Consider the following 22,347-nt stretch of genomic DNA (forward strand, 5'->3'; position numbering starts at 1 on the left):
AAGAGCAGATATCATTAACTCAAAGTCTTTATCACCACTCATGATGTTAGGCTGTCCTGTGTGGCCCCGGGTGTCAGGTAAACAAAGGTACCATCACCAGTCAGGACATCCAATGGCCTTGGGATCACCTCCCAGGAGCTAAAGGGCAAGGCCAGATGTCTCTGTGTAAAATTGATTTTTGAAGACTCAGTATGTCAACAGTGTGTGTAGGAGAGAAGCAGGTATGAATAAGGAAGTAGAAGGAAATAAGGAAGAGGAGGTATAAATCTTAAGCAAGTGAAGTAACATGACCCCATGAAATTATAATGATCCAAATTATCCAAATGCTTGGAACCAAAAGTGAATCATTATTGGACAACTATTCAAAATGTTTGGAATCAGAAGGGTTTCAGATTTGGAATTTTTTTTTATTTGGGAATATTTGCATATATAAAATGAGTTATCTTGGCGATGGAACCCAAGTTTAAACAGGAAATTCATTTATTGTTCATATGTACCTTAACACAAAGCCTACAGGTGATTTTATGCCCTGTTTTAATAATTTGTGTATGATACAAAGTTTCACATTTGTGGTATTTTCCACTTGTAGTATTATGTTGGCTCTCAAAACCTTGAAGTTTGAAGCATTCAAGGTATCAGATTTGGGGATTAGGGAGATTCAACCTGAGGTAGGATAATTAAGAAGCATAAAAGATAGGTAAAAAGAAGACAGAAGGAAAAGGAGTTTATAGCTTCAGTCTAAAAGTCTTAGGCTAACGGTCTCCTGCTAAGGTCTCCCACTCAGACCTTCCCTCTCTAAGCCAGTTTTCTTCCCAAGGTCAGTCACTCACAAATTTCTAGGAAATCTACAAATCTTTACTCACAGTCTTAGAATGACTGGAAATTGCCCTATGCTATGTATTAACACATGTATTTTTAGAATAGGCAAAAAAAAAAAAAAAAAAAAACAACTATAATTTAGGGTACATCCGAGATACCTATTGCTCAGAGACCCTGAGGACAGAGCAGCACCAACTGTCTTGAGATCACCAGACTGATGCCACCTCCACAGACCTTCCCAGGCTCACCCCTCACCAGCTTTCCCTTAAAAGAAGAGCTGGAGATCCTAAAAGTGCTTCTCACTCGCAGATAGATGACATTCTCCCTTAAATGTGCACGTCTTGATTTCAGGACTAAATCTCTGGTCTCCTGGGGCAGCCTGATTGACTTCCTGTGCGCTGCTGCTTTGAGAAGGAAGATGTCTTGCTTGTAAAACCTTATTCACAACTGAAGTCAAGAGATCAAAGATGCAGCCACATCCACATATCATGACTTAATAAGTAACATCCATCAGAGACCAAAGTTGTTCCACAGATCCTCAACATATTTCTGAAAAAAGTTATAGAATCTCATCTCTCATCTTAGCTCAAGCATAAGAAAGAAATATCTACAAGGTGGGAAGCCTGCCATTGTTATGTGCTGTATAAGCATTTTCCTTTTAATAGCTATGTTTATTTAATATGTTTCAGAAAATTTTATTACAGACACATTTGAACGTATTAAAAGATAATACACAAGCTTTCATAAAATCATCAATTTAAAGAAAAACACTATTACTTTAAAAATGAATAGGAGAAGCCCTACCTGTAATATGGGAAGAGTCAGAAAAAAAAAAAAAAAATACTCATAGTTTGGGAAAGCTTGAATTAGTAGCATGTAGATTTTATTTCATTTATCTGAATGAGAGGATTTTAATTCTATGGTTGTCAGAACATCAGTTTCCAAAATGGAATTTTATCCACGTTCAATTTAGGCTTTTATTTAAAAATTTCTAAATTGAGGAATTTCCTCAAGTTTTTTTTTTTTTTTTTTTTTTTTGCTAGGGATCAGCTTTAAAGGGGAAGATAGGAGAGAATTCTCACAGAACACAGAAAATCTGATCATTCTGAAATATTTTTAGTCCTGAATTGCTTAGCTGATAAAATTTTTCTTTTCAAAGTTCCCCTGGTGCTAAGTATTATCATCAAATGCTAACAACCCATTGTTCCTGGTCTCCTGATTCTATCTCTTACCTAGAAAATCAATAGGAGAGCTGAGTTGGAGGGAGGCAGCCTGGTGGGAGGGTAGCCAGGTCCCCAGGGGTCCTCTCCCACCTCAGTGTGACCTTTAGGAAATGGTCCCTCCTCTGTGGACCTCACTTTCACCATTTGGGAGGGATGGGCTGGTGACCTTCTCAGCACCTGGTGGGAGGAATGAGTTCCTGTCTGCTGCACCCTGAATCTCTTGAAATGCAAAGGAAGAGGAGGTGAGGATCAGCAGGGTTGCTGCCTGTTGTCTATGATCACAGAAGGAACAGAGCAGGTGGTTAGCTGATGGAAAGGCCCATTCTGCATATGGAGGAAGTTAGGGCTGTACTTGGAACCCCCACAGGCCTTTGTTGTGATAGAGCACAATGAATCAGCAAATGTTAAAGGGGGAGAGGGTAAAGTCATCTCCTCAAATTTTCCCTTTCTTTTTTCTTTGCAGTTTACTTGCTTGTTTATAAAGAGTCAGGAGAAAAGCAGCATTGAAAAGACAGAATTTTAAGGCTCATAAACTAGAAAGGTGGACAGGCAGAGTACGGAGTTAGGCTTTAGAATGGACAGATGGGGTTCTCAGCCCACTACTTTCTGTGAAACAGAGGAACTAACTTATCCTCACAGTTTGCTAACTTGTAAGAGGGCAGGGCGATAATAGTGATCGCTTGTTTTATTGGGGACAATTAAATGAGATTAAAGCCCTGAAGAATACAATGACAGAAACAAAATTCTGCCTCTGTTACTATTGGCTTAATTTGACTTGTTAAGGTGGCATTTCTTCAGGGCTAAGGTTCAGAGGTAGAGTGCTTGCCTAGCATGCCTGAAACCTCACGTTCAACCCTCAGCACAAAACATAAAAGATGCATTTTTTCATTTATAAAATGGCAACAAAAACTACTTTGTTTCCATTATGTCATGTAGGAGTCAAGAGAGATAAGGAAAGTATGGATGACCTGATGTCAGTTGGAAGCCTTTCTGTCCCTGGGAGGTTTCATTAAAGGTGGCCTTAATGCTCTAAACTTTAATTCTTGTGTGTTGCAATGTTTACTAACACACCCACGTAATCAGAATCCCATTTTTTACTTTCTCATTTCTCAAGGTCCCTCTATCTCCAGGCCTGTGTTCTTAGGGGCATGGCCATTCCCTGGAGTCTTTGGAGTCTTTTTTTTTTTTTTTTTTTGGGGGGGGGGGGGGGACTGGGGATTGAACCCAGGGCCTTGTGCTTGCAAGTCAGGCACTCTACCAACTGAGCTAGATCCCCAGCCCTGGAGTGTTCTATATCAAAATTCAGATGCAAAATTCTTTCCTCATTCTATGCACCTAAGAAATCTCATCAGCGAGCATCCCCAAACTTAGTAACTTTCCCGAAGATCATGAAGCAAAGTCTCTTTTCACCATGGCCCCCATCCTCTGCCCCTGCCTTAACCCCCAGTGCCAGCTTTCACAAAGGCAGTCTCATAATATGCCATCTGCCCTGTCAGTCCGAGCTGGCAGAGAAGGACTTTCTGATGCCTTTATTGCAACTGCTTTTCTAATGAGACTCTCCTACCCTACCCCTCAAAGGATCTTCCTTAGCAAACTAAAATGGACTAATCCTGAATTATCAGAATATGCAAATTATAAAAAATTAAAAGTTTATCTTCTAGTTAATTCAAGATACCTTTATGAATGGTCATCCTAACTCACAGACTTACGCTGTTTTCTAAAAGTGCAATAATAACGAGAGCATATTTCATCCTAAAAAGAACTGGGAGCCAGGAACAAAAAGAGCCAGGATGGTACCTGGCTAAAAGACGGTATCACCACTAAAGGATGGGAATCATGGAAGGCAACAGGAGTGGACCCCCACTTCTGCAGAGGTTCAGAAGGCACAGGAAAATAAAGACACTGTAGGAGGAAGACCAGGTAATTTAAAATAATTTAGAAAGATGAATGAAGGCTCATTTTAGGTAGAAGAAAAGCCATTGCAACCCTCCAAAGAAAAAGACAAACATTTGGAATGGAGATAGGCTAGGGGAACAGAAAATAATTATGCTGAGGCATTGAGCTTGAATTTGTACCTCAATGTATAAATATTTCTAAAAAAAAAAAAAATACAAAATTAAAGAAGTCCTGTTACAGTGATATTGAAATGAGGAAAAATAATCTAGTTCAGATTCATTAATACAGAGTACAGACAGGCCTAAAAATCTCACACTCATTCTTATAACATATATTGCAATAGTTTAAAAGCAATAAATATAAGATAATATTGTAATAAATAATTACAATACATAATTATATAAGCTTTATGATTGCATGGTATTCTACAAAGATGACACATAAAATATCTGTTACTGAAATAGAGGTGAATCTTACCGTATGGGAAAACGTCAAAATACAGTGTTCAAGGGTGTGTGTGTGTATGTGTGTGTATAACTCCTTGGATGCTAAAATGAACAACCAGAGAATCAAATTTTAATTGTTGCATTGCATCCTTTTGGGGTAAATTTTCCTGTTCTCTGTCATTATAAGTTTTTTACCATAACAAAAACAGAATTGATGGCACTAAAAAAAGATCTTAAGTATTATAAAAAGATGAAAACCAGCATGAAAATGGAGGTCCTCAAGTCCAAAAAGAACCTAAACTTAACAGAACTCAAAGAAGGCAGCACTGAAAAGATGAGGAATATCCCTTCTCCTACATTGTTTGATTTTTCTCAAGTATTTCAAATATAAACACAGGCTCTATCTGCTAAACTTAAGAAGAAATCAAGATGTGTTTTCATCAAGGGACTTTTTGGCCTAAAAAATTTCAGGAGATCATATCTGATGCTCAGATCTCCCTGGCCCAACATACTCAGCCCTATTCTTCTCACTCACTCTTGAGTTCCAGGATCCTAATTTTCTTCATAAAACTGCCATTTCAATGATGTGATGAATATTGGGGTAAAATTATTTTCCTCTACACTGTGAGGTCATGTAAAGAGCATTTGACATATCCCAGTCACGAGTCTGTCTTGTGGGTGTTTTATTAGCACCTGAAGGTTCTTAACCAGTTGCGCACACTCCAGAGGTGGCTATAGTCAGTGCCTTAAGCATCACAATATGAACCACAACCGTGTTTATTGATTAGCACGAAGGGTATCAGAAATGAGTTTTTATGGAAACATCACAAAAGTGGGCTCATGGAAAGTGCTTGGCTGAAAAGTGTTATTGATAAACTTAATACTTGAATGCCTCTGAGTTAGTAGTGCAGATCTAGAAGTCTTGAGTATATTTTCCCCACAGAAATAAAAGAATTTGTGACCTGTTCCAACTAGAGATCTTGCTGCCTCTCTTATGGGAGTATTGTTGCACCTCTATGAAATGAACCTTTCTAAGGAGAGGTGAGTCCTGACGAAACGATAAGAACAGGTTGTGCTATCAAGGGAGAAGACACGTTTCCAAAGCGGAGTACGAGGAGGGAGAACCCAACTCAGGACCAGCGGGGACTTGGCAGACCTGATGGAAAAGATTTTCAGCACATTCCAAATGCAAAGACAGAGGTGTATTTAGGAAAATAGACACAAATTCAAGGAAGAATGGGGAATATATCCAGAGGGAGCTCAGTTTCCCATTGGTGTGGGCATTAACATACAGGACTGGTGCTAGGGGCTGGCCTAGAGATGGAGCTGCATGGTTTTCCACCAGTTTTCCCTGAGCTTGCGCATTGGGTTCATGTCACAAGGGCGTGGGTCAGGGTCAAGGGCAAGGCTAAGGGCATCACTCAGGAATTGCAATTCTTTCTGGGCACTTTTTAGCATCTCATGGACTCATGAGTGTTTCCTTTGAGACTCAATTGCTCCCTCTCTTGAGCTCAAACCTCTCTCAGTATGACTGTTTATGCACTTTGCTCAAGTGCCAGGGTTTGGAGATTGCTCTCACTGAAACTTAATACCTGAGAGTGTTGCTGCTCAGGACAGAGACATCCGGTTTCCACTTACTCCTAACTGTTGGAGGTGAATATTTATTAAAGGAACTTTTGTCAGTTGTGAAAGTCAGTATTTACCTGGGCTCCTGAAATTGTTCTTAAAGTTCTGCCACTTTAGTGCTATGCTGATTTTGATCCTCAAGCAATATCTGGCAAGGTCTAGAGACATTTTGCTTGCCACAGTCGGAGGTGTGAGTGCTACTAGCACTTAATGGGAAGAGGTCAGGCAGGCTACCAAATGTTCCACAATGTCTCGGACAAACTTCCAGCTCAACAAAAAATTACCTGACCTCACACAGACAATCGTACTGATGTTGAAAAAATTCTGAACCATAGATATAATTGAGGTCAAAGCCTTGGAAACTGACGAAATCCTGTCTTGTAAGTTGTCTTCAGGAGAGGCCACATCTTGTCTTCATCTCAGAATAACCTTCCATTCCATTCCAAGCTCTGTTTTGGCTCTCAAAATCTACAGAGGGTTGAAGAGTTGTCTTCAAAACAGCTCAATAATTATATAAATCTGAATTCCTGAGTTAGGCAATTAAACAAAGGAGCCCCCACCTAAGGATTTGCAGATTTTCCAAGGAGTAGTATGTGGGTATTTATATTCCACTCTTTAGGAAGCTAAGAACACTAAGAATGTATGAAGCTTCAATAGCTCAATATACTATCCTTCTTCACCTTGTTTGAAGAAATCGCAAATTCAGGCCAATGGTTCTAGGACAGCGACGTTAGATCTCCCTTGTTCTTTATTTGTTAATAGAAGGGAAGAGAGGTGGGCCAGCATGCAGGTGTTACATAATAATGTCAATAGTAATAACGGAAGTGATGATAATGATGGTCATTTGCTGCTGGAGGGTCACTTTCCTACATGCCAGAACCTGTGCTAAGAATGTCCCGGATGCCACTTTTAGTTTTTACATTCCCCTTGTAAAGAAGGTGTGGTACCTCGAATCTTCTTGATTGGGATATGGAGGTGAAAGGTGGTAACTTTATATTGCCCAAGTTCACATAAACACAGTAAAATGCAGGGATTCCAACTCAGTACATAAAAATCTCTAAAACCCAAGGTCAAGAAAAAAATTAATTCACTAAAGACAAATACAGTATTTTCTATGTAAAAGGCATTTATTTCAGGTGCTCAAATCACTGAGCAACAGGGACACAGATCTCTTTTCCCTAGAAACACTAACATATGTTACCATGTTAGTGACAGTGTCATAGAAATGTCATAGGGCAGTGTTCAAAGGTGTGCACTTTGGAAAGAGATAAAAGAGTTGACCCTGGGGGACCGAGGAGAATAGTACTACTTCATCCACGCAGGGGTTGCAGCATGCAATCAATTAATTGTCATCCAAATAATATAGTCACCATCTGGAAAAGTGCAAACCACTAAGGAGGGGCTGCTGCAAACGGTTAAAATCTAAGCAAGGATCAGAACAAGGTTCTAATCTTTGCTAGGTTGTATCACTTAAGCCAAATTAACTATTCTTTAGCACCTCAATTTTTTCTTGTGTGCATAGTACTTATCTTAGAGGATAAAATAAAATAATGTATATAAAATACTTTTTAAAAAGTCTGGAACATTATAATAATAAATACAGGGTATTTTTACTATTGGTTGTCTGTCTCATTAATTCAGACTAGTGTATTCAACCAATCTTCTGCCTGAAATGAGATAATGTTACCTGTGAAACATGAGAAAAGATAATATATTTTCCAATGGTCTTTCAAAATCTAAGAAGCAGGAATTATCTCATCAGTAGCAAGTGGATTATGTAGCGAAGTTTCAAATCCTCTAGATTTTCATGTAGGTCTTCCACAGCAAAATTACTGATGCTTTAATCATTAAACTAATCGCTTGTTATTACTTGGAGAAAGAAATCTGTTTCTCACTGTTTTGGGTTTTCTTCATATAAATAATGGTCATCAAATTTTAAATAAAGAAACCACAGTTTTACATATTGATGTCCAAAAGGATTTTAAAGCTAGGTATGTGAGGGGTGTTATCCAGCCAACATTCTGTATCCTCTAAGGGAACACAGATAATTGTGTCACTAGTCTGTGGTCATGAACGAGGGGGGGGGAAAGTGGTTCCTTAATGATGCTCCAGTGGATTGTGATATAAGACAGATCATAAAATTGAGATTTAAAGTGGAGAAGACCAAAGCAAGAAATGAAAATTAACTTAGGCAGTCAGAAAGTAAAATTGAAAAGGCAAGGAAATGAAACTTACAGAGGAAATACAAAACCACAGAATGGAGGAATGTTCTTTGGATATTAGCATGGTGGTAACTGAGCTCCTAAGTGCTCTATCGATGAGAGGAGCCATCATTAATCTTTTGTGACAAGACACTTTGGAGTAACCAAATTGCGATAGTCCCAGACCCTGAATATCCTGTATTATCCTCAGGATTGAAGATGACTTCTATATACAGTAATTGTTGTATCATGTTTCTCCATTGCAGTACATTTTAACAGAAATGGCTTTCAAAAGCTGTCTTAATAAAAGTGATTTAGGGGAAAAAAAATACCCAACTCCAGTTATTTCTTTTTCACAGTGTTCACTTAGATATATTTGGTCTTGAACTCTTCTTCAGAAGGGCAGTTATTATGTCATTTAAAGCTGAAGGAAGAATCAAGAGACCTGCATTGCACTAGTTTTCTAACACAACCCCTGTCCCACCAGTTGTATAATTAGCATGCTTTTCACATAGTCTACATATCTTAATTTTTCACATTTAAAAATTCTTTGTGAGGGATTTTTAGGAAGAGGTTAAAAAAGCAAAGATCGACGAATCTTAATCTAAGCTATTATTCCTTGGGTAAAAACCAGAATTTGTAGCAATTGGGAAGACTTTCCTCAGCAGATGGAAGAGAGAAATAAGGCCTTGCTATTTTGTACAATAATTATAGAACTTTGCAGAAAGATGGAAAATGGGGTGGGGGAGCAGATATCAGAACCTTACAATGTGTTCCTCTCTGTCAAATAGAAACCATATTGCTGAGCTGGGAGCTTTGGAATCACATCCTGTGTTTCCTATCAACTGTGTTTCAGCTATTTTTTATTGTGTGACCCATAAGCAAGTTACTGAACCCAGTTACTCCACGAGTTAAGTGTAGATAATAATACTACTTATTTCTTTTAGGGTTGTTTTGAAAACTAAATAGTCCAGATAGAAATACCTCTCAAACTGGCCTACCCAAAAGGGAGTATTTACTGAGAGATGGGAGGTTGTTGTGGGTTGAATGGTGGCCCAGAAAGATGTGTTCATGTCCTGAATTCTGCAAACTCCTCTTTATTTGGAAAACTGGTCTTGAAGATATAATTATAGATCTCAAGAGATCATCCTGGGTTATCCAAGCACCTCCAAAATGAAACAAGTTATTTAAAGAAGACAAAGAGGAGACACACAGAGGGGAGGGCCCAGGAAGGAGCAGGCAGAGACTGCTATGATGTGGCCACAATCCAAGGCAGGCCAGGAGCCAGAAGATGCTAGGACAAGACAAGGAAGGATTCTCTCCCTAGAACTTCAGAGGGACCATAGCACTATCTGGCTCTTAGTTTCAGATTTCTGGCTTCCAGAACTTCAAAACAATACATTTCTGTCATTTTAAGACTCCCAGTGTGGTAGTTACCAACCCTAGAAAATTAATGAGTGTATTTTTTAAATAGTCTTTTCTTTAAATATACAATTCACAAACTTCATAATCCTTTCACTCAAACACAATTCAGTGGTTTTGGGTATGTTAATAATTTTTTTAATATTGTGGTGACATTTATATAACAAAGTTTGCCACTTTAATAATTTTAGACATATAATTAAATGTCATTAGTTCTATCACACTATTGTACACCATCAATCTCTGTCCAAAACTTTCCATCAAAGGAAATCCCTACAGCTGTGAAACAATACCAGCCCCCCCTTCCCCTCCTCATCGCCCCTCCAGGTAATCTCTAATCTATTTTCTTTTTTTTTTTTTAGTTGTCATTGGATCTTTTATTTATTTATATGTGGTGCTGAGTATCAAACCCAGGGCCTCACACATGCCAGGCGAGGACTCCACCACTGAGCTACAACTCCAGCGCCACTAATCTGTGTTCTGTAAAAGGGCTTTTTACTACTTTGACTCTAACTGCTATTCTACCATACCAACCACGGTCGGAGCTGTGATGGGACCTCCTCTTTTCCTGGTTTCAGGTGATTTCCACTCAGAGGAATTGCCAGACAGGGACCTACAAGTGGAAATGTCTACAGATGCCCCCTGTGTGTGCTATAGGAGGCACCGATCCCCTGATCTGGACCCCAAGGACAAGGCAACCACAGTCAACAGGCTCTGGAGACAAGCAGGGCCGCTTCCCCATCTGGTTAGATTTTCGTATCTTGATACATCTCTGCTTTATCCCTGGATTTGGTCCTATGAGGGTCCTACGAGTGGTGGGCAAATTTGGTCTCCAGGAATTTTATCTATTATCCAGAGACTGTTCCCTTCATAGAAGTAGGGTCTCTAGTTCACTTTCCTCTTAATGTGATAAAAATCACCCAAATTTCATTCACTATTCACATCTGATTTTTTTTTTTTTTTCCATTTGAAATATGGTTTTCTGGGAAGAAACTTTCTATGTAAACCATATAAAGTTCTTTTTACTGGTTGTTTTATTTTTTTAATTAATTTATTTCCACGGTCCCAAGGATTGCATGCAGTGGCACCAAACCCCTGCTTTACATTCCCAGCCCTTTTCATTTTGTTATTGTTTTATTTTGAGACAAAGTCTTGCTAAATTGCTGAGGCTGGCCTTGAACTTAAGATCCTCCTTGAGTCTCCGCAGTTGCTTGGTTTACAGGTGTGAGCAACCAAGCCTGCTAACTGGTTTTTCTAAAGATAGTCAGGAATAATGATTAGAGCTTGGATCACAGAGCAAACTCTTTGCAGGAAAAATTTTCTGTCCCTCAGAAAACAAGATGCCCTGTTGAGTCCTGAAATTCCGTGTACTGTATGAAAACAGTCATCTCTAGGTATAGGTAGTAATTCTACTGTACATGGCAGAGGGACCTTAGGCAAGATACTTAATCATTCTAGGTCTAATTGTTCTTAACAAAAGACATAGTTTTTGATGTTTTTATTTTGAGATTACTCTAAATTAAATCCAGGACTATATCCCTAGTCCTCTTTTTTTTTTTTTTTTTTTTTTTAAATTTTGTGACAGGGTCTTCCTATGTTGCCCAGACTAGCTTTGAACTTCTGACCCTCCTGCCTCAGCCTTTCAAGTTGCTGGGATTACAGACCTGCACTGCTGCACCCAGCTGAAAGGTAATGTTTCAGAGTATTCCTTAGAATTGGAGAACTGATGGATATAAATTATTTAAACTATGAGCACGATATTTTGGACATGCATGTTTAAGAAACAGTATCTGCAATGATCATGCTAAAGGCTAGAAATCAAACACAAATATTTGCAAGCCTTCAGCTTCAGAAACTCTCCCTCCTCTTGGAGATGCATTCCATTATTTTAGGGGCACCTTCATAGACAGTCTTTTTATTTTATATCTTAAAGATATGATCTGTAGTTTGAAATTAGAACTAGATTGACTGGTCTCTTTGCTTAGCAAAATATTACCCTCCTCATTCAGTGACTATTATAATTTGGATAATGAGATGTTCCCCAAAAGCTCCACTTAATGCAGTAAGAGTCAGAGGTGAAATGATTAGATGGTGAAAACCGTAACCCAATGGGGCCATCCTAGTTTGAATGGACTGACTGTAGGCAGATGGGGCATGGCTGGAGGAGGCGGGTTACTGAGGAAATGCCCTGGAAGTGGACATCTTCCCTGTGACCTTTTTCATCTCTCTCTACTTGCTCACTCTGCCATGAGCTAAGAAGCTTTCCTCTGCTAGGTTCTTCCCCCATCAAGTTCTGCCTCACCTCAGGCCCAGAGCAATGGAGTCAGCTGTCTATGGACTAAGACCTCTGAAACTGTGAGCCCCAAATAAACTTTTCCAGGTTCCTTTTCCAGGTTGCTTTTGTCAGGTATTTTCATTACAGGAACATAAAAACTGACTAAAACATTGACCCAATAAACATTGATTAAGAACGCAGTTTATCCAGAGCACCATGTTCTGGGCTTTACCTCAGAAATTCATAGTGCAGTGGCCTACAGACATATAATCCAATTAGTGAACAATAAAATAAAGGTTATAGTTGGAGGGTTTGCCGGGTGCTGACAGAAGTTCTATGTGGGCATGCAACTCCACCTTGAGAAGGCAAGGGTGGTATTTAAGGAGTCTGAAGTGATATGTAAAACAGAAGTCAGAATAAAGGAAAGATAAGTTTAATGTGCAAGGAAGGGTCAACATGGTTGAAGAGACCTGTGTGTTTGCTTTATATATAAAAGCCAGATACCCATGGGAGTATGGCAGGAGCCGAGACAACAGTCAACGTATAGCTAAGGACTTCGGTATTTCTCTCAAAAATAAAAGGAAACAATTATGATGTTGTAAATAACAGAAATCCTACTCTCCTATTTTCTACCTACCTCCTTTTGTATTTCCCACAAGCACCAATTGAGCACCTATTTTGCGCCAAGGGTTTTGCTCTGCTTGAGGAAAGGCCAACCCCTGGCCTTCGAGGCTTTTGCCATCAAGTGACTAGAAGTGTGCAAGCACCAGAGTTCCAAAGGTAAGCAGAAGGCCATCTTTGAGAACTGTGGAAAGGTTCCTGCCCAAGCCTTGGCAAAGTCAAGCAACGAGCTACATCCGCCACCTGCCCGGCCGCAGGCTTTTTCCACGGGGCAATCCAAGATGGCGGACTAGAGGGTGACTGCATCTCCAGTTGCTCCAGAACCCAGGATTCAAGGAGGGGAGGCATTGAGAGACTTGGACTAAAACAGAGCCACGGGGTGAGTCTCCCCCACCCGGGGAAGCGCTACCCGGGTGGCAGGCCCAGATTCGGGTGGCTTATTAGAGTAGGGCAGAGCAGCTAGAGTCTTCCTCAGACAGCTCTGTGCACTCCGGCAGTGGGCTCCTCCCACAGGGCCAGATTCTCCAGCATCTCAGAGCAGGCCCCCAAGTGAGAGCCTTTCTGCACAGAACCAAGCTTCAAGTCCCTGAACCAGGGTGGTGAGTTCCTGCCCACAGGTTGCTTCAGGGACCAGGACAGGGCAGCCAGGGACTTCCCCAAGCAGCCCGCAGCCCGGGCCCCTCCGGCGGGAAGTGCCTTTCCAGGCTAGCTTCTCGGAGCAGACCGCCCAGTGAGAGCCTTTCCACACAGAGCCAGCTCCAAGTCCTGGAACCAGTAGAGGACTAGGGGCATCTTTCTTTGGAAGCACTGCATTATCAAGTTACTCCAAGACTTCAGGCTACTGAAGGCAGGAAGGTGAGACACTGGAAATCTACAGGGACACTATAAGCCAATAGAAGAATTCTGCAATATCACAAAGTCCCACTGACATCTGACCAGTATGAGAAAACAAGGGAAGAAAATGTCCCAAACAAACCTAGATACTATATCAATAAAACCCAATGACAGCACAGCAGAAGAAATGTCAGAAAGGGAGTTCAGAATGTACATAATTAAAACAATCAGGGAAGCAAACGAGGAGATGAAAGAGCAAATGCAGGCATTAAATGAACGCACCAATCAACAGTTAAAGGAGCAAATATGGGAAGCAAGAGATCATTTCAATAAAGAGTTAGAGATATTGAAGAAAAACCAAACAGAAATCCTTGAAATGAAGGAAACAATAAACCAAGTTAAAAACTCCATAGAAAGCATAAACACAGCCACATCAATGTTCATAGCTGCTCAATTCACAATAGCCAGACTGTGGAACCAACCTAGATGCCCTTCAATTGATGAGTGGATAAAGAAACTGTGGTATATATATACTATGGAATATTACTCAGCCATAAAGAATGATAAAATTATGACATTTGCAGGCAAATGGATGAAATTGGAGAATATCATGCTAAGTGAGATAAGCCAATCTCAAAAAGCCAAAGGACGAATGATATCGCTAATAAGTGGAGGTTGACACATAATGGGGGGGAGGGAAGGGTTAGAGTTAGGGTTAGGGAGGGGGGCAAGTATGGAGGAAGGAACTACTGTATAGAGGGTAAAGAGGGGTGGGAGGGGTGGGGGAAGGGAAAAAAATAACAGAATGAATCAAACAACATTGCTCTATGTAAATTTAGGATTACACAAATGGTATGCCTTGACTCCATGTACAAACAGAGAAACAACATGTATCCCATTTGTTTACAATAAAAAAAAAAAAAAAAAAAAAAAAAAAAAAAAAAAAAGAAAGCATAAACAATAGGATAGAACACCTGGAAGACAGAACCTCAGACACTGAAGACAAAATATTTGATCTTGAAAACAAAATTGACCAAACAGAAAAGCTGGTAAGAAATCATGAACAGAATCTACAAGAATTATGGGATATCATGAAAAGGCCAAATTTAAGAATTATTGGGATTGAGGAAGTCTTAGAGAAACAAACCAAAGGAATGAACAATCTATTCAATGAAATAATATCAGAAAATTTCCCAAATCTGAAGAATAAAATGGAAAACCAAGTACAAGAGGCTTATAGGACTCCAAATATACAAAATTACAACAGACCCACACCAAGACACATTATTATGAAAATACATAACATACAAAATAAAGACAGAATTTTAAATGCCGCAAGAGAAAAGAATCAAATTACATTCAGGGGGAAACCAATAAGAAAATCAGCAGATTTTTCAATCCAGACCCTAAAAGCTAGAAGGGCCTGGAACAACGTTTACCAAGCCCTGAAAGAAAATGGATGCCAACCAAGAATCTTATACCCAGCAAAACTTACTTTCAGATTTGACGATGAAATAAGATCCTTCCATGATAAACAAAAGCTAAAGAAATTTACAAAAAGAAAGCCAGCATTGCAGAACATTCTCAGCAAAATATTCCATGAGGAAGAGATGAAAAACAATGATGCAAATCAGCAACGGGAGGAACTAGCTTGAAGGAATAGCCAAATAAAGGGGAAACCAAATCATGTCAAAAAACAAAAATGAGTCAAATGACTGGGAATACAAATCATATCACAATAATAACCCTGAATGTTAATGGCCTGAACTCATCAATCAAAAGACATAGGCTGGCAGAATGGATTAAAAAGAAAAATCCAACAATTTGCTGCCTGCAAGAGACTCATCTCATAGAAAGAGATACCCAAAGACTAAAGGTGAAAGGATGGGAAAAAACATACCATGCACACAGACACAGAAAAAAAGCTGGAGTATCCATCCTCATTTCACATAATGTGGACTTCAAGCCAAAACTAATCAGAAGGGATAAAGAAGGACATTACATTCTGCTTAAGGGAAGCATAAATCAACAAGACATAACAATCATAAACATCTATGCCCCGAACATGGGCTCATCCATGTACATCAAACAAATCCTTCTCAATTCCAGAAATCAAATAGACCACAACACAATAATATTAGGCGATTTTAACACACCTCTCTCACTGCTGGATAGATCATCCAAACAAAATTTGAATAAAGAAACTATAGATCTCAATAACACAATCAACAATTTAGACTTAACCGACTTATATAGAATATACCATCCAACAAAGAATGAATACACTTTCTTCTCAACAGCACATGGATCCTTCTCTAAAATAGAACATGTCTTATGCCACAAAGCTACTGTTAGCAAATACAAGAAGATAGAGATACTACCTTGTACTCTATCAGATCATAATGGATTGAAATTAGAAATAAATGACAGAATAAAAAACAGAAACCTCTCGAATACCTGGAGATTAAATAATACACTATTATATGATGAATGGATAACAGAAGATATCAGGAGGGAAATAAAAAAATTATTAGAAGTAAACGAGAACAAAGACATCATATCAAAATCTCTGGGACACTATGAAAACAGTACTTAGAGGAAGATTTATTTCATGGGGCACATTCAACAAAAGAAGTAGAAATCAACAAATAAACGACTTAACACTACAGCTCAAAGCCCTAGAAAAAGAAGAGCAGACCAACACCAAAAGTAGTAGAAGACAGGAAATAGTTAAAATCAGAGCCGAAATCAATGAAATTGAAACAAAAGAAACAATCAGAAAAATTAACAAAATAAATAGTTGGTTCTTTGAAAAAATAAACAAAATTGATAAACCCTTAGCCACACTAACAAAAAGAAAGAGGGAGAAAACTCAAATTACTAAAATTCGGAATGAACAAGGAAATATCACAACAGACAGGATTGAAATACAAAACATAATTAGAAGCTATTTTGAAAATCTATACTCCAACAAAACAGAAAACCTCGAAGACATCAACAAGTTTCTAGAGACATATGAATTACCTAAATTGAAAGAGGAGGACCTACACAACTTAAATAAATCAATTTCAAGCAATGAAATAGAAGAAGTCATCAAAAGCCTACCAACAAAGAAAAGTCTGGGACCAGATGGGTTCTCAGCTGAGTTCTACAAAACCTTTAAAGAAGAGCTCATTCCAATACTTCTCAATGTATTCCATATAATAGAAGAGGAGGGAACCTTCCCAAAGGCATTCTATGAAGCCAATATCACCCTGATACCTAAACCAGACAGAGATACATCAAGGAAAGAAAATTTCAGACCAATATCCTTAATGAACATTGATGCAAAAATTCTCAACAAAATTTTAGCAAATCACATACAAAAACATATTAAAAAGATAGTGCACCACGATCAAGTGGGTTTTATCCCAGGGATGCAAGGTTGGTTCAACATCAGGAAATCAATAAATGTCATTCACCATATCAACAGACTAAAAGTTAAGAATCACATGATTATTTCATAGATGCAGAAAAAGCATTTGATAAAATACAGCATCCCTTCATGCTCAAAACACTAGAGAAAATTGGGGTATTGGGAACATTCCTTAACATTGTAAAGGCCATCTACCCTAAGCCCATGGCTTATATCATTCTAAATGGTGAAAAACTGAAAGCATTCCCCCTAAAAACTGGAACAAGACAGGGATACCCTCTTTCACCACTTCTAATCAATATCGTTCTTGAGAATCTAGCCAGAGCAATTAGACAAACCAAAGAAATTAAAGGGATACGAATTGGAAAAGAGGAACTCAAACTATCCCTGTTCGCTGATGACATGATTATATATTTAGACGAACCTGGAAATACCACCAGAAAACTCTTAGAACTCATAAGTGAATTCAGTAATGTAGCAGGTTACAAGATCAATGCTCATAAATCCAATGCATTTTTATACATAAGTGATGAATCTTCAGAAAGAGAAATTAGGAAAACTACCCCATTCACAATAGCATCAAAAAAAATAAAATACTTGGGAATCAATCTCACAAAAGAGGTGAAAGACCTCTACAATGAGAACTACAGAACACTAAAGAAAGAAATTAAAGAAAACCTTAGAAGATGGAAAGATCTCCTATGTTCTTGAATAGGCAGAATTAATTTTGTCAAAATGGCCATACTACCAAAAGTGCTATACAGATTCAATGCAATTCCAATTAAAATCCCAATGGTGTACCTTACAGAAATAGAGCAAGCAATTATGAAATTCAGCTGGAAGAATAAGAAACCCAGAATAGCTAAAGCAATTCTTAGCAGAAAGAGCGAAGCAGGGGGTATCACAATACCAGATCTTCAACTCTATTACAAAGCAAATGTAACAAAAATGGCATGGTATTATTACCAAAATAGACAGGTAGATCAATGGTACAGTATAGAGGACATGGACACAAACCCAAATAAATACAATTTTCTCATACTAGACAAAGGTGCCAAAAATATGCAATGGAGAAAAGATATGCTCTTCAACAAATGGTGCTGGGAAAACTGGAAATCCATATGCAACAGAATGAAACTAAATCTCTATCTCTCACCCTGCACAAAACTTAACTCAAAATGGATCGAGGACCTTGGAATCAGACCAGAGACCCTGCATCTTATAGAAGAAAAAGTAGGTCCAAACCTTCAACTTGTTGGCTTAGGATCAGACTTCCTTAACAGGAATCCTATAGCACAAGAAATAAAAGCTAGAATCAACCACTGGGATAGATTCAAACTAAAAAGCTTTCTCTCAGAAAAGGAAACTATCAGTAATGTGAAGAGAGAGCCTACAGAGTGGGAGAATATCTTTGTCACTCATACTTCAGATAGAGCACTAATTTCCAGAATCTATAAAGAACTCAAAAAACTCGACACCAAGAATACAATCCAATCAACAAATGGGCTAAGGAAATGAACAGATACTTCACAGAAGATGTACAAGCAATCAACAGATATATGAAAAAATGTTCAACATCTCTAGTAATAAGAGAAATGCAAATCAAAACTACCCTAAGATTTCATCTCACCCCAATTAGAATGGCGATTATCAAGAACACAAGCAACAATAGGTGTTGGAGAGGATTTGGGGAAAAAGGTACACTCATACATTGCTGGTGGGGTTGCAAATTAGTGCAGCCACTCTGGAAAGCAGTATGGAGATTCCTCAGAAAGCTTGGAATGGAACCACCATTTGACCCAGCTATCCCACTCCTTGGCCTATACCCAAAGGACTTAAAATCAGCATACTACAGAGATACAGCCACATCAATGTTCATAGCTGCTCAGTTCACTATAGCCAGATTGTGGAACCAACCTAGATGCCCTTCAGTTGATGAATGGATAAAGAAACTGTGGCATATATATACAATGGAATATTACTCCGCCATGAAGAATGATAAAATTATGGCATTTGCAAGCAAATGGATGAAATTGGAGAATATCATGCTAAGTGAGATAAGCCAATCTCAAAAAAGTAAAGGACGAATGATCTCGCTGATAAGCGGATGAGGACATATAAGGGAGGGTATGAGGTGTTAGCGTTAGGCTTAGGGTTAGGTTTAGGGTTAGGGATAAGGAGGGTGGTAAGAATGGAGGAAGGAAGGACTGTATAGAGGGAAAAGAGGGGTTGGAGGTGTGGGGGGGAAGGGAAAAAAATAATAGAATGAACCAAACAATATTGCCGTATGTAAATTTATGATTTTCAATTAAAATAAAAAAAATAGCTACATCCACGGTTCTCTCAACTGAGCCTTGAAAGATGAGCACAGGAAAATGGGAAGAACCTGTATGGAGAAGAGTAGGCAGACACAGTGGCATGTGCAGTCCTACTGTGCTGAGACAAGGGAGAGCACAAAGAAGAATTCAGTACCACTGAACCAAGCCGGGAGGGAAAGGGAGAAATAGAAAGAGACAAGCTGAAGAGAGAGGAAGAAGGAATCATGGCCAGGCTCACTGACCATGTCACAGAGTGTGGACTTCATTCTGAGGACACTGGGTATTTAAAAAGGTCTGTGCAGAGAAGCAGCAAAATATTATTTGTACCTTAGCAAGATCACTCCGGCTACTAGTACAGAAATGCTTGAAGGGTAAAGCTGGAGATAAGAAAATCAGCTAGGAGGCTGTTGCAATAATTCTGATAAAAGATAAAAGTATCTTCAATCAGATAGTGGTAGTGGGTTTAGTTTGGAGAGAGATATAGGAGGAAGAAATGACCAGAGGTGGTAACATGAGAAGTGAGGAACAGGGAAGAGTTAAGAACAAGCCAAAATATTAGGCATGACAGCCCAGTGGTTGACTATCTCCATTCTGATGGGGAATTCAGAAGAAAGAATTATGTTTGGGAGAAAATGATGAGCTCAGTTTGAACATGTTAAATTTGAACATGTTAAGATCCTTCCTATGGAATATTTACCTCCTACTACCTAAGAAAAGACTAAAATTTGGCAAGAACAGGAAAGGTATATTTGGGATTTCTCAGCAAAGTGGTCACAGAAGCCTTTGGAATACTGGAGATTGCCCAAGGTAGAGGAAATAAGGAAAGGAAAATAGGGCAAAAGACAAAGCCTGGGAAACATCAGTATTATTTATGGAATCAGAAAATGTTAGGTCATGTAAGAAACCTTGCAGGAGGAAGCAAAAGTATTAAGAAAGCAAAAAGATAGCATTAATACATTAACCAAGGAAGAGGAAGAGGAAGAACATCAATACTCTCATGAATTAAAGACAATTAAAAATAAGAACTAAAAAAAATAACTTTAGATAGATAACTATAGATACATGAGACAAGATAGTCAAGAAAAATAGACATCTCCAAGCAAGAGATAATTGGGTCTGGGCTAGTTTAATGGTAATGGGTAGTAGCAGGGGACTAATTTGGACCTATTTAGAGACTGCAGATGCAAACTTCAGAGATAAGGGGTGAAGAGTGACACAGAGTCATGGATGAGAGAGAGAGTTAATTCAGGTAGGGATTTGTTAAACTGAAAAATGACTGAGAGATCTTTAGTGCAAAAGAAAAGCCAGCAGAGGAGGAATCTGATACAGAATCATCTCTAATCCTGTATATAGGAAGAAAAGAAGAGAGAGACTAGGGGAGAATTCTGGGAATATCTCCTTACACAAGTTGAGAGAGGCCCAGCATGGTGTTCGTGGGGATGGGAGAACTGTGTTGAGCACACCATGGTAGACAAGAAAAAATATTGTATCAAGTGCTGCTGGGAACCTTAATTACACAGGTTAATTCTGGGCTAACTCAAGGAAATCTAGTACTTTTTCTAGCCATTTATACTGTGTAACTAGAAAGAATATATACATACTCTTAGAAATACTCAGGATTTAGAATAATGAATGAGTGAATTCTTTCTAAAGAGGATATATTGATACAAATGAGTGTCTCTGGGAGAATTTTAAAGCTTCATTATCTGATAATGAACTTAAGATTCTTTGATAGCGTGTTTAGTAAAACCATTGGAGCAACTGACCAATGGTCAAAGCACATGGGTATACCTTGTAAAGGTCATAAATGTGCTCTCTAGATGACAACTTCAAGGTTTGTTGGGGGCTGTGCCATGTTGGCGGCGCCGGGATGGCGCCTGATCACATTGGCAGTGAGGAGGTTAATTGACATAAGCACACTCAGGTGATTTTCTCGTCCACGCACACAATGATGCGCATGTGTTCTGAGCACTAATTGCCTGCTCAGAGCGTCTCGCCTAATCTTTGCGTAAGAGGCGTGGCCCTGCTCTCCGCCTCCTGGAGGTGATATACGCATAGGCGGAGTGAGACACACAGCAGCCATTAGCAAAAAAGCAGCTAGACGCGCGGCAGCAGCCAGAGGGAAAAACACGCGGCAGCAGCAGCCAGAAGAAAGAACACAGCAGCTAGTAGGGACGGCCAGCAGCCATTAGTAGAAAAGCAGTAAAAGAAGACTCAAACACGAAAGCAGCTAGGAAACGCGCGACGGCAGCTAGTAGGGAAAAGCGGCACAGCAGCTAGCAGGCAGCGGCGGAAGGCAGATCGCAGAGCGGAGAACTGAGACGCATCACTAGGGCACCTTAGGTAGATGTACCCTTAGTTCACAGGATGCAGGACGCACCAGTGGGAAGCAGCAGAACTTAAGTGAGGCGTAGCAAGTCTCTCTTCCTCTAAGCTCTAAGAAAAGCCTGTCCTTCTTTCAAAATCTCTCTTAAGCAAAATCTCTTTCTCTCTGATAAGCAAAGTCTCTCTCTCTCTCCTCTCAAAGCAAGTAAGCCTCATTTCCTCTATCCTCTATAAACAAACAAGAAAGCAGTGCACTAAAGAGAAAGATAGAAGTGCCTCAGTTTCCACTCCACCACCCATAAGACCCGTGCAAGTTGTTGCTGCAGGCGGTGACAAATATCCATGGATTTTGGAACTGCAAAGAGCCAGCGACAGGGGTTCCATATTAAGTGTTACATGAAATGACAGGGCCAGTCTCTCAGATGACCTGGATTCAGTCTCTGCTGTTTTTGAAGCCACATCATTGGAGAGGATGTTGAGATGGACTCTCCTTCTAGTCTCTTCTATATATTAAAAATGCCATTTCACCTAGAAAAAACTCAACACTTCAATAAGAATCAACAACATGTACTAATTGATATCATTTCAAAAACATAACTCTGGAGGAAGTTAAAAACTGCAAATGAGAAAACTGTATACTGTAAACCATGGGAAGAGAACAGGAGTAAATTCAGAAACTGATCTGAAAAATCACAGGCACTTTAACTCACATTAGCAAGACACTGCTAATTTCTTAACCTAACTGTGGGACTGAGTATGCAGTTCAGTGACAGAACACTTGCCTAGCACGTATGGGTCCTGGGTACATACACACACATGAGTATATACACAGGCCATGTTCTTCCATGCGTAGCAGCTTCCCTTCATACAGTTGTTAATTTGCTGTAATGTGTAATTAAGATTGTCTAAGATAAATGCTGTGTGCT

Source organism: Sciurus vulgaris, assembly GCF_902686455.1.
Source record: "Sciurus vulgaris genome assembly, chromosome: 6".
In the NCBI taxonomy this organism is placed as follows: Eukaryota; Metazoa; Chordata; class Mammalia; order Rodentia; family Sciuridae; genus Sciurus; species Sciurus vulgaris.